At 39.5% G+C, this 16,775-nt stretch overlaps 1 long non-coding RNA gene across 1 annotated transcript in view; it reads left to right on the forward strand.

Moving 5' to 3' along the window:
• Positions 1-4,120, forward strand: part of LOC122465671 — a 29,285-nt gene extending 25,165 nt beyond the window's left edge. Inside the window, exon 2 of the long non-coding RNA XR_006290667.1 lies at positions 3,725-4,120. This is a non-coding gene — a long non-coding RNA (uncharacterized LOC122465671). The remainder of the gene's footprint in view (positions 1-3,724) is intronic.
• Positions 4,121-16,775: the final 12,655 nt, after the last annotated feature.

The following is a 16,775-nucleotide window of genomic DNA, read 5'->3' on the forward strand; positions in this document are numbered from 1 at the left end:
ACTGGTTACACCATATGGTGACCATTCACTCCTGAACAAGTGAGAACTCATGGAGTTGCCAGTCCCCTATATGGGAATAAACAACATGGGGATAATTTGGCCCTATTTTTTTTAAATGTAGGTCGTGGATCTTCAAGTTGAAAAATCAAATAAAACAATAAATAATTTTTTGGTGCCCTGAAAGATTCTCTTACCATAGACCTCAGACTGTGGCCGTTATAAACGTTTTTGCTTTAAATTTCTGTCACAAGCATTAAAAGTTTGACATGCTTATTCTTAGGAAAACTAAGAACAAACAGAAGGTAGAAGTATTCATCCAGTACTATAAGTTTAGCATGGATTCTTCTAATTAGAGTCCGTTATTCTTGGAACACTAAGAAATGCAAGAAAAGGAACAGATGCATCTTCAGTTCATAACTTTCCTTGCTCCATGATGCTATTCCTCTTTGTGCAGTGACAAGTCAGATTCCAGGACAGAAATTCCAATGCAATTTTATTTTTTAGCCCCATGAAAAGATTAAAAATAGCAATGCCCACAATTCAGTTACTGGCCTTTTCACCTTCAGCAGACAGCCACACTTCACACAATCATTCTATAGCTATACTTTGTCTGTCCACATTGAGAAGCCAGTCCTGTAAGGTATTGTGTATGCTTGGTTCCTATCTCCTAGGGTCCATCAGTTCCCAGAGGTATTCCGCACCTTGCAAGATCTGGCTCTTACTGCTTACTTTCTCAGCTCTGAGATTTATTTCTGTTGATGCAATCAGTGCACATAGGATTCCTCACGTTGTGTCGTTTGTATGATTTATTGTGCAGACAAATGAGTAATCAATGATACTAAATCTCAGCACATAGGCTGGCGGCATGGTAAAAAATGCAGTTTTGTAAAGTAATAAAACTTACTGTAGCCTGCAGTAACCCTAGCCAATGACACTTTGTTCACACATACTAGCACATAACACAATAGTAATATCATTCCTCAAAGTGAAGAGTAACAGAAGGGATTATGAAACTGGAGGAATTGATTTATGAGGAAATATTTAAAACAGCTTCCTTAATTGGTGACTCTAGACGTGACCTGGCGACATGCTGAGCATTCTCAACTCCCATTGATGTCAGTGGGAATTAAGGGTACCTAATACCTTGCAGGATCAGGCCCAGAGAGGGAGGGTCTTGGTAGCAGTCTACCAATATCTGAATAGTATAGCCAGAGAAGATTTCTTTAGATAGGTACAACTCATTGTACCTGTTTGAAATTGAGAAGAGAAACACAAAGGGAAAACTCCCTGCCAATGAGATCTATTAGAGCATGCATGGAGTAATCTTAAGGGAAGCGGTAGAAGCTTCACCTTACAAAATGTTTTCTACTACATTGAACAAAGAACTCTGGCTTCCACACAGCAAAACACTTAAGTGCTTAACATAAAGCACCCAAGAAGTCACAGATTTCAACAGGGATAAAAAGATGATTTAGTGTTTTTCTGTACTGATGCCTAGACAATAGGAAACAATCCATCAGCATGGGGATGGACTCAGTGACTAACAGATTTTATTCCTCTCTAACTTTGCTGACTATATAAAAACTGTACCACACACTGTAAAGAAAAACGGTCAAGATTTTAAGAAGTGATTGAGTGTCTCAATTTTGGGGTGTCCAACTTGATAGGATTTAACAGGGCCTGATTTTAAGGAAGTGCTGAGCATCAATCCTCTGAAAATCCATCCCCTTTAAGAGGTAACAAATTAGACACCCAAAAATTGAGCCATGTGAAATGACTATTTTAAAATCTTGGCCATAAATATTTCTATATCCTGGGAATAATTTAACTATGAAGATTCTATCAAGGTCTATTGGATAGCTGCACAGTCCATCCTGGATAAGATTCTCTTTTATTAACCTAATTTGAAAAGCAATTACACAAAGTAGATTTTAGGGTTTTTTTCTTTTTTTTCTTGATTGCAGCATGGTTTTTTTACACCTATTTTTGAAAAAATACTGTTTAAACTCATCTCCATTACTAGGAAATATTTGTGACCAAAAGGAGGTTTGAAACACAACGCTGCCTCAATATCCAGGAAAATATACTGGAGGCTATCTTAGTGCTCAGTGAGAAAAACAGACCTTGCCAGAAGCGTGTTATATGATGGCGTTTCAATGTGCTTGTGTAATTTGCCGTCATATACAAACTTAACAGTAAATAATGAGCGCAAATATCGAGCAATTAATGTACAACTTTTTTTTTTAATAGGGACAATGAGCACGGAAAAAATCAAGATGAATACATTGCTTCAATTTCATGGACAACGTGAATTAGAAACAGGCCACTTACATTCTGTTTTAATTTAGTGAATAAAAGGTTTTCATTGTCTCAAAACTCAGTTTATTTTCAGTAACACTCAAGGCTTATTTTTCTTCATACTTGTGACTTTCCTGAAGTGTCTCACTAACAGAAAGTAGCTATCTTAAGAAGAGACAATTGATTTTGCTATTTATTGGCTGATGGATGGCACAAACTGCACCTTTCTTCTTGTTAATTAACAATGACTATGGAAAATATGAGAGAGATCAGATTCATTTTTTGTGTTAAGTGTATGTTGTTCAAGCTACAGCTCTGGAAAGTGATTGATGTAAGAATACAATCTCTTGTCTACCATACTTGCTACTCAAGTTTTATTTTAAAATAAATACTTCTAAGAGCCGTCTGTATCAATTTAGTTTAGATGATGAGCTCTCTCTGAAGATGTGCTTCTCCACATCCAGGCCCTAGATCTGAAGGACAGACTAAACTGAACCGTGCCATCAAACATCAAGAAGTTACAGTTTATTGGCACCTCATCTTCTTTGGAACCTACACAAGTGAAAAAAAATGTATAATGAAAGTTCTCATGGTATTTTAAAAGGCAGGAAAAGAAATATCATGTTATATTATTTTTACCACATAATTAAGAGAAGCAGGAGCCAAGGAAGGAAGGAAAATTAAAAGAGTGAGTTTCATGTATATGTGGTCCAATGAATAGGGCACTGGAGTGGGAGACCTGGGTGCTATTCCGGGCTCTGCGACTGAGCTGCTGTGTGACTTCGGACAAGTAACTTTGCTTTTGTTTTCCCTGCCAGCCTTTTTCATCTTGTAGACTGAAAGTGGAACTTGGACTGTAAGTTGATCAGGGCAGGGGAGCTTTCTTTACACCTGTACAGTGCCTAGCACAATAGGACTCCAGTCTTGGCTGGTGCATTCAGCCACTGCTGCAATTCAAATAATAAACACTAAAAAAAGACATAGGGTGAAGTACTAGCTGATCCAAAATAGAAATTACATTAGTAGAATGAGAGCAAGAGAAGAAAAGGAGGTCAAAAAATGTTCCATAAGAAGTAAACTGAGAGGGGCGACACAGCTAGCATTAAACAAAGTAAGTGGAGTAAAGGCAAAGCCTAGGAAGAGGAGAAAAGATGGGAGGAGTGTGTTCAAAGAGAAAAATGAAAACAGACTGGAAAAAGGGAGAAGAGAAGAACAGATGGTGAAAAGTAAATAAAGCCAGAAATACAAAGATTAGAAAATATTTGTTTTACTTAAGCATCGGTACAAAAAAAAAAAGAGCCTGTAAGAGTGGTAACATATTATTTATTAGCCCACAGGATGTTCACTTTATGGCATCCATCTCTGCTGGCACGTGTATTATTCCAGTTCCCTAGATGAAAATTTGCTTTTTTGCTGTTATTTCCAGGTATTGATTCCATCCAGGACCAGTGAGTATTATTCAGGGTAGAACTCTGGTCTGAGAAGTAAGAGAGAACTTTCTGACTTGCCTTGAAACCAGGATGCTTCCTCCTGATTTATTTAAATTTAGATACTTCACCAGTCAGAAGAAAAAAACTAGGAAGACAATAGGCACATTGTGACGTTGGCAGACCAAAGCCCGCTCATGCCAGGGCCCTCAGGCCCCACTGAACACGGACAATAGCTGGAAAACAGTCTGGGTTGCCTGTGTGTTAGTATTGTTCTTAAAATAGATATTAGAGTTATAAGAATGTGTTTAGTGCTTAGACTTTATGAAATACTTGTAAGTTACTGCATGAATTAATCTCACTTATTATATTTGTATCCTGTGTTACAAAGCAAACATTGAAATATTGCCTTTTAACTATAAAAGTGTTTGCTCTAAAACTGTAAACCCGCACTGTCAAGAGAGAATTGTTACCAAGTGTGAAATACTACTTCACCACAAGAAGTGTCATTCCCTGCCCAACAAAAGAAGACAAGCCATTGTGGAACACCAGAAGACAAAACACTTTGCTGATTTTTCCCAACATACCCATGAAGTGGAGATGTGCACAAACCTTCATTCCATCAGTCTGAGCTCTGGGGAAAGGGGATAAAAATCCCTGTCAAGAAAAACGATCACTATGCTGTTTGGAATTCAGAGAGGGGAATATTTTGAAGCATAAGAACGGGATCTCCAAGCTGCTTGACTTGGGCTAGCGCAAAAGGACATATAGAGCTTGCACATTACAGCCACAGAGATACACAGCAGGAAAAAGCTGCAGGAAAAGGTGACCATATGATTAAAATAGTGAAAGAAACATGATCAGGGCTTGATGTTGCAAACACATGTCAAAAGCTTTGCTCATGGGGGTAGCCCTACTGTGATCAACAGGACCCCTTACATGAGCAAAGCTACTCAGTGTGTGTGTTTGTGGAACCAATCCCCTATTTAAGCAAGTTATGTAGCTCTGTGAAAGCAATTCTTACATGATTTTTGTGCCATTTGATATTAATAAACATATGGCAAAAATACAAGCCATTAGTTATATTTAATTAAATCATGTAACATAATCATGCAATGTAATTCCTATTTGTTGGATCACTACTAGTTTTGAACCCACTTGCTATGAAGCATCAGTGTTTCAACTGATGGGCGCTAGATACTTATACTATTTCATTGGTGCACACACCCATGTGCTGGTGTAGTCAATGGAAAATCTGGCTACATTAACTTTGGCCATAACTTGGGCAAGTTGGGAGTATTTTTGGAAGCTTTACAAATATCCAGGGAGAAATAAACTAAAAAGACGCTTGTTTAGTTTGAACAAGATTTCATTAAAAAAAAGTGTCTAAGCCAGTTAAAATTTTTTTTTAAAAGGACCAGGTGGCAAATTGGCAACCTTACAGCAAATAAAGAAAACTAGATCTTAAGTAACAACCTTGCTGTTCTTTCCATGATTTGTGAATACTTACACAGACAGCGAAAAGACAAATGGTAAGGTTTGGACTGAAGAGAAGTTGTATGTTGGGAGGAATGAAAGAGAGATCAAGTGAGACAAACATACACTAATTCATACTAAAGGAATACACATATATGCATGATAAGATAAACTCTCATATATAGTATAACAAATACGTGAAATATTATCCATTAATGGACTCTCTTTGTACATCAGTAGCTAAAATGGTCTTCATGAGATCACCATATTGAAACATACTCATTTCTATTCATTTTTTTCCAGCTATCACTCAGTGAGCCTCTAACTGATACCAAACAGCACTTCACAAAGTACCTGATACTGGGAGTTTCTTAAAATATAGATCTAGCCCCTTTGATATTATGTTTCTATTCTTCATTCTTACACAGAATGAAGGCTTTAAAAATGTGTAATGTTGCAATGTCTCTTCCTGAGTCTGCAGAGATACAAACAGTTGCTCTAAGAATGATGTGAATTGCCCCATTCATCTCAGTGAGTTTAACTCTGAAACCTAATGACAATAGTTCAAAGAATGTAAGGCCAGAAGGGACCTGTTGTGATCATCTAGTCTGACCTTCTGCATAACACAGGCCAGAGGACTTTCCCAAAATAATTATTGTTTGATCTAAAGCATCTCTTTTAGAGAAACATCCAATCTTGATTTAAAGATTCTAGTGATTGAGAATCCATCACAACCTGTGGCAAATTATTCCAACGGTTAATTACTCTCATTCTTTAAAAATGTATTCCTTATTTCTCGTCCAAATTTGTCTAGCTCCAATTTCCAGGCAAAGGATCATGTTATATCTTTGCCCGCTAGATTGAAGAATCTATTATCAAATATTTGTTCCCCATGTAAGTACTTAAAGACTGATTAAGTTACCTTTAGATTGAGCTGCTTGAATCTACCACTATAAGACATGTTTTTCATTCCTTCTCATGGCTATTCTCCGAACCCTCTTCAATTTATCAACATCCTTCTTAAATTGCAGATACCAGACCTGGACACAGCATTCCAGCAGTAGTTGTACCAGTGCCAAGTACAGAGGTAAAATACCCTCCCCGCTCCTACTCAGTAGTACTCTGTTTGTACATCCAATGATTGCAGTAGCTCTTCCGGCCACAGCATTGCACTGGGAGCTTACGTTCAGCTGATGATCCACCATGAACCCTAACGACAGGTTTCAGAGTAGCAGCTGTGTTAGTCTGTATTCGCAAAAAGAAAAGGAGTACTTGTGGCACCTTAGAGACTAACCAATTTATTTGAGCACAAGCTTTCGTGAGCTACAGCTTAGTTCATCGGATGCATGAACCCTAAGTCTTTTTCAGAATCCCTGCTGTCCAGGATAGAGTCTCCAATCCTTTAAGTATGCCCTACAGGCTTTGTTCTTAGATATATGGCCTTACATTTGGCTGTATTGAAACATATGTTTGACTGCACACACTTAACCCTGTGATACAGATTGATCTGCATCAGAGATCTGTCCCCCCATTATATACTTAATTTTCTTTACAATATTTAAGTATCTTAACCAGCCATTAAAGCAGCTACTGGAACCTGTGTCAGCTACCAGGCTATTGAGTCACACTGTCTCTCTGGCCCAATGAATATTTAACTATTTTGTACACATGCTACAGCTTCAACAGGAGTGATTGAGAGAGTATACCAGAATACCCTATAGCCCAGTGGTTATAGCACTCATCCAGGATGTAGACGAATCAGGTTTTAATCCCCACTCTGCCTGATTTGGAGCAGGGACTTGAACTCAGGTCCCCTATCTCCCAAGTGAGCTGTGTTCAAATCTCTGCCCCAAATCAGGCAGACAGTTAGGTGGCAGCTGAGTAGGTGTTTTGAAGAGCTAAATTTTGGACTTAGGTGTCTACAGTGGCAGCTAGGCACCTAAATCCTTTTGTGGATCTAGCTCCTAGTGCTCACTCTTTCTCCCACAACTTAGTCTGCTTGCAATCAAGTCAATGAAAGCAGGATCATGGCTTCATTTAAGTTCCCATGGCCCTCTTGCAACAACAGGGCTGTTAACCAGATGTTTTGACTAAGTTCCATTCAGTATCATTACAGTCTACTTTCCTAAAATCTCCCATCAGTTTATTTGGTATTTGATTCATTTTCACTCCCTATCTGAAATGCTGAATAGAGTTTCTGCATACGTTTCACCATGGAAGAGGCTGCACATCACTGGAGGAGTGATTCTTGTGTAAGCAGAGTCAGGATGAGCTCTACCCTGACATCTGGTGGCGAGTCGTGGTGGGCTGTGGAAAAGAACTTCAGGGGCTGATCTCATTTGCATAGGCACACCCATCCCTCCTAGATGGTCACTTGGGCTGCTGTAGGAGCCCTAGTTTCTCTGTTATTGGGGCAGGAAGAATAAACTGTTATTATCCTGATTATGTGAATCAAGGACAGTGGAACTGTACTTGGCCTTTTGTTATGATGGAGGGACTCACCATCAACTAAGCAGCACTCGCTAGGCAAGGGTCATGGGTTCCGAAACCCAGTGAACTGAGAGAGGCTGGGGGGGACAGGTATTAATATCTGGTGGTATGGGCCCCTTGTGAGGGTTCTGTATGTTAACTGCATTTTCTCCTCTCTCCACTGTGGAATATCAGAGCTAGTTTTGATTCTACTAGGAGTCTAGTTACAGGCTGCTAAGCTGAATTCACTTTGGGCCAATGGTGCACCAGCACTAAGGCTCCCCAACTACAAGCTGAAATAACTAAAGAGCTAAAATTACTAAGAGCTGAAATCACTGAGTGTTGTGTTAAAGTAGTGGGGGGACCTGAAGCTACATTGTGGAGCAGCTCGTGGGATGGCTGGTTGAGCAGAGCGGCTGGCAGAGCAGAGCAATTTGTGGGATGGCTGGTGGAGCAGAGCAGAGCCCCACAGAGAGGTGGGGCAATTGGCTTCAGACCACGTAAGGTGCCCCTTAACCCCCCCCCCATTTCCATCCAGGTTGGGAGGTAAAACTCTGTAGATAAACTTTCATATTCTGGGCCTGCACTGACCAGGGACAGAGACTTTTGGGTTGTTGGACTTTTGGGACTTTGGGTGACTTTTGGGTTGCAGGACTCAAGAACCAAAGGGAAAGGACGTGGCCCAATTTGCTTGGGGTGGGTTTTTGCTCATGGGTTGTTTTATGAATCCTGTTGGTGGTGTTTCCCCAACATAATGCCACATTGTTTCTCTTTGTTATTAAAAGGCTTTTGCTACACTCAGACTCTGTGCTTGCGAGAGGTGAAGTATTGCCTCTTAGAGGCGCCCAGTGGGGGTGGTATATATTTGTCCCAGGTCACTGGGTGGGGGCTCGAGCCAGTTTTGCATTATGTTATTGGAATGGAACCCCTAGATACTGAACCCAGCCCTTGTTGCTGCCAACTCTGACAGGCAGAAGGGTTACACTTAGAGTGGTCGCCCAAGAGGTCAAATATGTCATAGTCAAATATGCAAAATGGATCCCATTAAAAATAGATTTTCATGTGACCCCAATTTTCTGACACATTCATCTTTTGGGGTGAAGTTTCCATGCCTAAAGGTAAATTTGTTTTTTGAAAGATGGAGCAAAATCCCTGCAACCATTTTTAAGTTATAAGAGAGTGATTCTAACCAAACTCTTTCCAGCACAGCTACAGTAAAAATAGATGAAGTTTGAAACTTGGCCTGGACATCATAATCAATGAAGATTACTGCCTTCGCATGCAGTTCCTAAGGAAAGGAGGACATGGGAACAGCAAAACACAGACACTGGACTTCAGAAAAGCAGTTCTCAGCCAACTCAGAGAAATAGTAGGCAAGGTCACATAGAAAGACAAATCAGGAAGAAAGGGAGTTTAAGGGGGCTGGCACGTCCAAAAAGATGTAATACTAGAGGCTCAGCATCAAGCTATTCCAATGCAGAGGAAAGATAAGAGCCACAGGAGGCCAATGTGGCTGCACGAGGAGCTTTTTAGCTGTCTAAAAAACAAAAAGGCTACATACAGGAAATGGAAGGAGGGGCTTGTCACCAAGGGAGTATGCATGGGAATAGCATGAGCGTGTAGGGCAAGGAATGAGTTACAGCTGGCAAGAAATGTTAGAGACAACAAGAAGGGGTTCTACAGATATGTCAGACAAAAAAAAAAGAAAGAAAGATTGGGAATGCTGGGAGCCCACTGCTCACTGGAGAAGGTAAGTTGGTAACAGAAGATGATAGGAAGGCAGAGCTGCTCAATGCCTCCTTTGCTTCAGTCCTCTCACAAAAAATAACGTGACCAGATGAATACCAAAGTTATCATAGACAATAAAGGGAAAGGGATGCAGATCAGGATAAGAAAAGAACGTGTCAGAGATCTTCTGACTAATTTGAATGAATTCAAGTCAGCAGAACCTGATGTTATTCACCCTAGGGTGCTGAAAAAAATAATGAAGAAATCTCAGAGCCACTCGCAACAACACTTTCAAACTCATGGATGACAGGAGAGGTCCTAGAAAACTGGAGAAGGGCTAACATAGTGCCCATCTTTTAAAAAGGGGGAAAGGGAGGAGCTGGGGAACTATAAACCAGTCAACCTGACTTCAATACCTGGGACGCTACTAGAGCAATGTATAAAACATTAAATTTGCAAATACCTGGAGGATGAAGGGTGATCACTAGCAGGCAGCATGGATTTACTAAGAACAAATCATGCCAAACCAGCTTGATTTCCTTCTTTGACAGGGTAACTGTTTTGGTGGATAGGGGGAATGCGGTGGACATAACAGACCTAGACTTTAGCAAGGCTTTTGATACAGTCCCATGTGACATTCTGATAAGTGAGCTGGAGAAATACAGGATTGGCAGAACTACCATTAAGTGGATACATAATTGGTTAAAAGAAAAGGAGTACTTGTGGCACCTTAGAGACTAACCAATTTATTTGAGCATAAGCTTTCGTGAGCTACAGCTCATTTCATCGGATGCATACTGTGGAAAGTACAGAAGATCTTTTTATACACACAAACCATGAAAAAATGGGTGTTTACCACTACAAAAGGTTTTCTCTCTCCCCACCCCACTCTCCTGCTGGTAATAGCTTATCTAAAGTGATCACTCTCCTTACAATGTACATTATGCATTATCCAAAGTATGCATCCGATGAAGTGAGCTGTAGCTCACGAAAGCTTATGCTCAAATAAAATGGTTAGTCTCTAAGGTGCCACAAGTACTCCTTTTCTTTTTGCGAATACAGACTAACATGGCTGTTACTCTGAAACCTGTCATAATTGGTTAAACAACTGCAAACAAAGAGTAGCTATGAATGGAATGATATCAGATTGGAAGGAGGTCCCAAGTGGGGTTCCACAGGGATCTGTTCTGGGTCCGGTGTTATTTAACATCTTTATTAATGACCTGGATGTAGGAATAGAGAGCATAATGAGGAGATTTGCAGATGACACAAAACTAGGGGGCACTGCAAACACATTGAAGGATAGAGCTAAAATTCAAAGGGATCTTGATAAATTGGAGAATTGGGCTATAGACAACAAAATGCATTTTTAGGTTGCAACAACAGAGGCATAGCATACAAATCACAGGAGGTGATAGTACAGCTCTACTCAGCGCTGGTTAGGCCTCAGCTGGAGTACTGTGACCAGTTTTGTTCACTAATATATAAAAAGGACATAGTGAAACTGGAAAGGATCCAGAGGTGAGCAACAAAGATGATCAAAGGAATGGAACGCAAGTCATATGAGCAAAGGCTGAAGGAACTGGGTATGTGTAGTTTGGAAAAGAGGAGATTAAAGGGGGATGCGATAGCTGTCTTCAAATACTTGAAAGGCTGCCATAAAAAAAGATAGGGAAAAGTTGTTCTCTCTTGTCACAGAGTGGAGGCCAAGAGGCAATGGGTTCAAACTACGGCATAGTAGATTTAGATTAAATCTCAGGAAAAACTTCCTACCTGTAAGAACAGTAGGACAATGGAACAGACTGCCTAGGGAGGTTGTAGAAGCTCCTTCACTGGAGGTTTTCAAAAGGAGGCTGTATTGCCACCTGCCTTGGATAGTTTAGACACAACAAATCCTGCATCTTGGCAGGTGGTTGGACTAGATGAGCCTTGTGATCCCTTCTAACCTTATGGTTCTATGATTCCTGCTTTGTTCTTAAACGTGTACCTTAGTATATTACTGTTTATATAAATGTTTATAAAATTCATATTATAAAAGAGCAGTTTTCAAACTGTGGCCCATAGACCAATGATGATCCATGGAACAATAGCTGACGGTCCATAAAGAGCTCACTGGCCACATAGTGCTGGCCCTGTTCCTTGTTTCTAGTTGGTAGACAGCATTACAAGATAGCTGAAATATACACAAACTAATTGCTTTGCATTACTTTTCCATATCAGCAACTACAGTAGGTGCCACAGGGATGTTGTCTTGTGAATGGTAGGGAAGATGCTCATGAGACACTCTCTCTATTAAAATGCAGTCTGCACTGTGGAAAAGTTTGAAAGCATCTTCCACAAAGTACACAGCGTGTACAATCAAGCAGACTTAACACTGTTGCTGGAACCTGGACTTTCACATTTCCGATTAATTTTTTTTTAAAGTAAAATGCTTTATTAAGAGATAGTTCATATGGTTTGGACTTGGAATTTTTTTAAATGCCTGATTGATTTTGAAACAACATAACCACCTGCCAATGATAATATACCATACGGAGAGACAACAAAGAAGCAAAACTTTCCACCAGCTTTCCACCACCATACCCCCTCGAGTTTTCACCTATATTTGCATGTCTTTGTTTTTCTTTAGATGAGAAACAAATTCTTCCCACATGACCTGAAATTCTTCTGTTTTGTCATTAATCTGATGAGGTCCATATGAAATTATTTCCGTCACGTCAACACACCAGTCTTTTAAAAGTGGGACACAAGAGTATCTTTTGAGGAACAATTTTCTTGCACAAAAACAACTGAGGTCCATATATTAATAGATGCTGTAAACCTATGGACTGAAGAGGGATTATACAGAAAATATAATTCTGACCTGTCCGATAATTTATGATGCTTTACTATTTCTATAGCCTATATAGCATCTGGTCAAATTACTATAATATAAGGATATTGCTAAATAACTTGCGTCAGACTGCCACCTTGATTTCCTACATTGCCAACACATACCATTGTCCAGCAGGCCAACAAATTATTTGTATGATTTTAATTTTCTGTAATTTCATTTTAGACTCACTCTTAGTTTTTTTGTATAGTCTAATATATTTGTCTATTGTCTCTAATTGAAGTATGTAACTTAGTTCCTGTCTCAGAGAGAATACGAGAATATTACAAATAGGATACAATGTCCAAGTAACATTACACTAGACGATGGGATTACATGAGAAATCAATACAAAGAAAATTATGTGGAGAGGAGCATTTTTAATATTGAAAGAACTACAGAAGAGCTACAGCAGCTGACTCAGGTGCTCTCGGCAAACAGGAATGAAAACGACAGAAAGTTATACGAAATCTCAGTTTTTGGTTGGTTCACAAGCTAAATCCATTTTGCAAGGATATAACTGGCAAACCATCTCCGTATATATCCAAAAGAGAAACAACTTTGCTTTTACCCATTCCTCTCAACAAAAGGACCTACTACCTTCAATATTAATTTTACCATTATTCCAGATTGAAAATAATGGGTTACTTCTGGTACAACAATGATCAGCTAATATTTTCCCAAATATCCTTACAATACTTTAACTTTGGGTTAAGTAAATTAGCTTTGGTTCATCTAGACAGAACTGGATTGGATAGGGGTATTTCTCCAGGAGTGCTTCTAACTGAATCCAAATAGGAACTGAGACTCAGAAGATTCAAGAAAAAGAGCCAGTTTTGAAACCCATTTGCAATATAAAATAGTTCTGTGTTTAGAAGCCTTAAGCCACCTTTTGTTTTATGAGCTTCTAACTACTAGTTTAGCTTTTGGTCTTTTCCCGTTCCATAAAAAGGTTTCAATCATATGTTGAATTCTTTTACAGCTATTAGGTAAGATTATAAGCAGCAGCATACTCTAGAAGAAATTTATCTTCTGAGCTCTTATCATTTTGATGGGTTGAGTTCAATTCCACAATGTGCTGGATTGTAACTTTACAATTTGACCTCAGTAAAGTGTGGTCTGTAACTGCACCTGCCCAGGAACAGACAAGAGAACAAATTGTGACCCAAAGCTAGAAATGAAGGAACTTTGCTAAAACATTTATGTGATTGAGGATTTCACTGAGGAAAACAATCAATTGTGCCAAGCCATCTGAAACCCAGATTTTCAAGATAGGAATTGGCAAAACTACTGTTTTCTCTGATGCTATCTTCAGCCTTCCTCTCTTTTTGTCAACCTGTTCGTTTCACAAGGTTTTAACATCATACAGTATTTTGCTTTGGGCCAGATTCTGCTTTGTCCACACACTGATGAAATCACTTCAGATTTACACTGGTGCAACTGAGAGCAGAGTCTGACCCTCCACATTTTAGGGCAGGCTGAGCAGAGAAAATTCCTCCATAGTGTTGAAATGTTGAAAACCAAGGAATTGGCAGACCAAAACATGAGAAAAGGATTCAATGCGTCTATTATGAAAGAATGAAAAGGGAATAAAATACTAGTGTTTTATTTTTCCTTTGGTTAAAGCTAACAGGGAATACTTGAAAATTCTCTGAACTTCATCTAGCTAAGCTCTAACATTTAAATATGATACCGTTTGGGATTTAAATCTAGCCTTTGTTTACATTTCAAACTATTTCTGCTCTCTTGGCAGAACTCCTACTTTGATCCTTAACTGGATCCGCCAGAGCATCTCCTTTAAAGTTGATGAGCAAGTTATGTGAAGACCCAGAAAGCATGAATTTCTTGTAAAGGGAAATATAAAACTACATGACTTTAATTGTATGGGTCAGATTCTCTCACATCTTAAGTACACCTTCATGAGAACTGCCACTGAAACGCTAAGGGAGAATTGAAATCAACTGAACTATTCACAGAGGACTAGATTGTAGTTTCCCCACAAACCTTGAATAAGAGGCAGGACTTATCTGTGCTGCCTACCCTGGATGGAGATCAGGGACAGGGTTGTAGCTCAGGGCGTCCAGGGGGCTCCATGGGCACAGGGGTCTACCGATCTACAGCCCATTGCAGGAACAGGGCCTTGGACTGAAAGCTGTTTGGGGCAGAGAACGTTTGGTATGATGTGTGGACAGCACCCAGCACAACGAGGCTCTGATCCTGACTGAACACTACTAGAATGTTAAAATACATATATATATCTCAGATTGGGGGCTTGCTACCCCCTCCCAGGAAAAAACCCTGGTAAGGGCTCCCAAAGACAGGATATCACTAGAAGCCACATCTTGTATTGTTTTTCCCAACCCGTTTAAGGGGAATAAAAAGATAGGGGAATCCTGCCCCAACATGGAAAATAATACCAGTATCTAAATACAAGCCCTATGACTATTAATTCAGGCCTAGACTATACCATATATCATCGTTTGAAGACTTTCAGCATCTAGGAAATTTGGACTTGAATGATAATTTACCTGCATTGCAACATTGCAGTAGTTTGTGTGCTAAATTCTTGAGACTTGGTTGCCATTTTGCTAAGGAGTGCTAAGATAGCTACTTTCCCACAGAATTTCAGGACATTTTTGTTTGTTTTTCTTTAGAACAAGTAGGCTGGGAAGAAAGTACATGCTCTTATCCCAGCATTTGCTATCTCTCTTCCCTTTACTGTCCTTTTTCATAAAAAATACCTTTTTCATTTTGGCTGCTTCTTTGCATCAGTGTCGGTGTGTGTTTGATTGAAGAAGTAGCCAAAATGGCGGACAGCTCATTTATAGAAACCCTGCTCACTGGTACTAATTTGAGGGCGAGGCTAGATTCCTATGTAGAACTCTGGTGTCTTCAATGCAGTCAGTTTGGAGGTGCCGAGAAGAGTTCTAGCATTTTTCTTTGCTGAGCTGATGTATTTACTCATACAATAAATGGCTTTTCCATGTCCCTTTGATTTTCACCTGCACTCTGCTCACTAATCTTTCCCCACTGGGATTATTTCTAAAATTCCAAACTTCTGAATTGTTTCCAACAACTGTGTGGGGGGAGACAGGGAAAGCTCTGTCACAGAAATGTTTCCTTCTTCTCCCCTTCTTCCCAGACATGGATTTTCTCCCCCACCCCATGTTACCCTGAACTGAGTCACAAGATGGGAAATATTGAGACAACAGATAGGTTTAACATCTCATGACCCTTTCAGGTTACAAACAGGAGCTTCATTCCCATTAAAAAGCCAGGAACCTCTCTCCCAGTTTTCTGTGGGACAAGACCTTTTATTTCCATCCTTGGCTGACCATGAGATATTGGCTTCTAAAGGGCGAAATTGTTGTGTATAAAAACTTACTATAATCCAGTCTGAGTAAGGGGCAGAACTGTTCAAGGGGAGAAGTAAACTGTACCAGACCTCTGCACTGGTGCTAGCCAATGTGTTGAGGTGTGTGGGAGGAGCTGGGTCTTCTCATTCCCATTCCTGCCTGTTTACTTTCTACCTACCTGTGTGACAACAGCTGCTGTCATTCTGTGCTATCTCTGCTGATAGTGGTAATCAGGTCAGGGGAATAAGGGAGCTCCTAGGTCCTGTTGCTTCCCTGCACAGGCAGACAGCCAGGCTCATAATGAAGCCTTTAGTGATTTTTTTCTCTTATTGCCCATTTCATTATTATGGAGAGGTAGGAGTAACTGGGAGCAATACTTAAAGATTGATGGCGTGATATGGGCCAAAGTCTTAAGTTTAATCAGGCTTCTTCCAAATATAGATTTCTATATTTCCTCCATTACACCATATCTACTAGTTGCCTTAAGTTGTGGTTACTGTTTGCAACCTTTCATATTGTTCTTTCTGAATAAATTTGAACTGTGAAAACCAAACAAGCCCTTTCAGTGCTCATCTTCCAAACAAATTAACCAAATTCCTTGAAATTTGGTTTGTTGTTTACATCACACTGAGATCCTCAAGCATGCCAAATATTAATAAAATCACATTCTTGAGATATGCATAACAAAATTTCTGCTCAGGACATACCTTGAGACAAGTGTATATACATTTTTGTAAATGTGGAATTCAGAAATGGCTGAAGGGGTTATGCTGAAACTATCCAAAATAAATTTGCCTCTGGGAAGGGACACAACATGGAACATGTCATTCCAAAATCTTAATTTTTAAAAAAATGTGTTTGAGAAAGTTATTGGCAACTGGAAAAGTTGGATGGTTCTGAGTTACAATCTAAGATGAATCTTTATTTTAATTCAAGCAGCCACTACTGGTCCCACCAAAATATAATAGATATATTAGACAAGTATATACAGTATATTTGGTTATATACTCTTTATTCTTACTTAAGAGACTGGCACAACAATGTCAAGAAATGTGTAACTAATTCAGGATTTATGACCTCTTCAGTAAATACAGTTAGAAAACATAAATCAATCATAGTTCAGTCTCCTCGGGTATGGGACTCATTTAAA

Source organism: Chelonia mydas, chromosome 4, assembly GCF_015237465.2.
Source record: "Chelonia mydas isolate rCheMyd1 chromosome 4, rCheMyd1.pri.v2, whole genome shotgun sequence".
Taxonomy (NCBI): Eukaryota; Metazoa; Chordata; order Testudines; family Cheloniidae; genus Chelonia; species Chelonia mydas.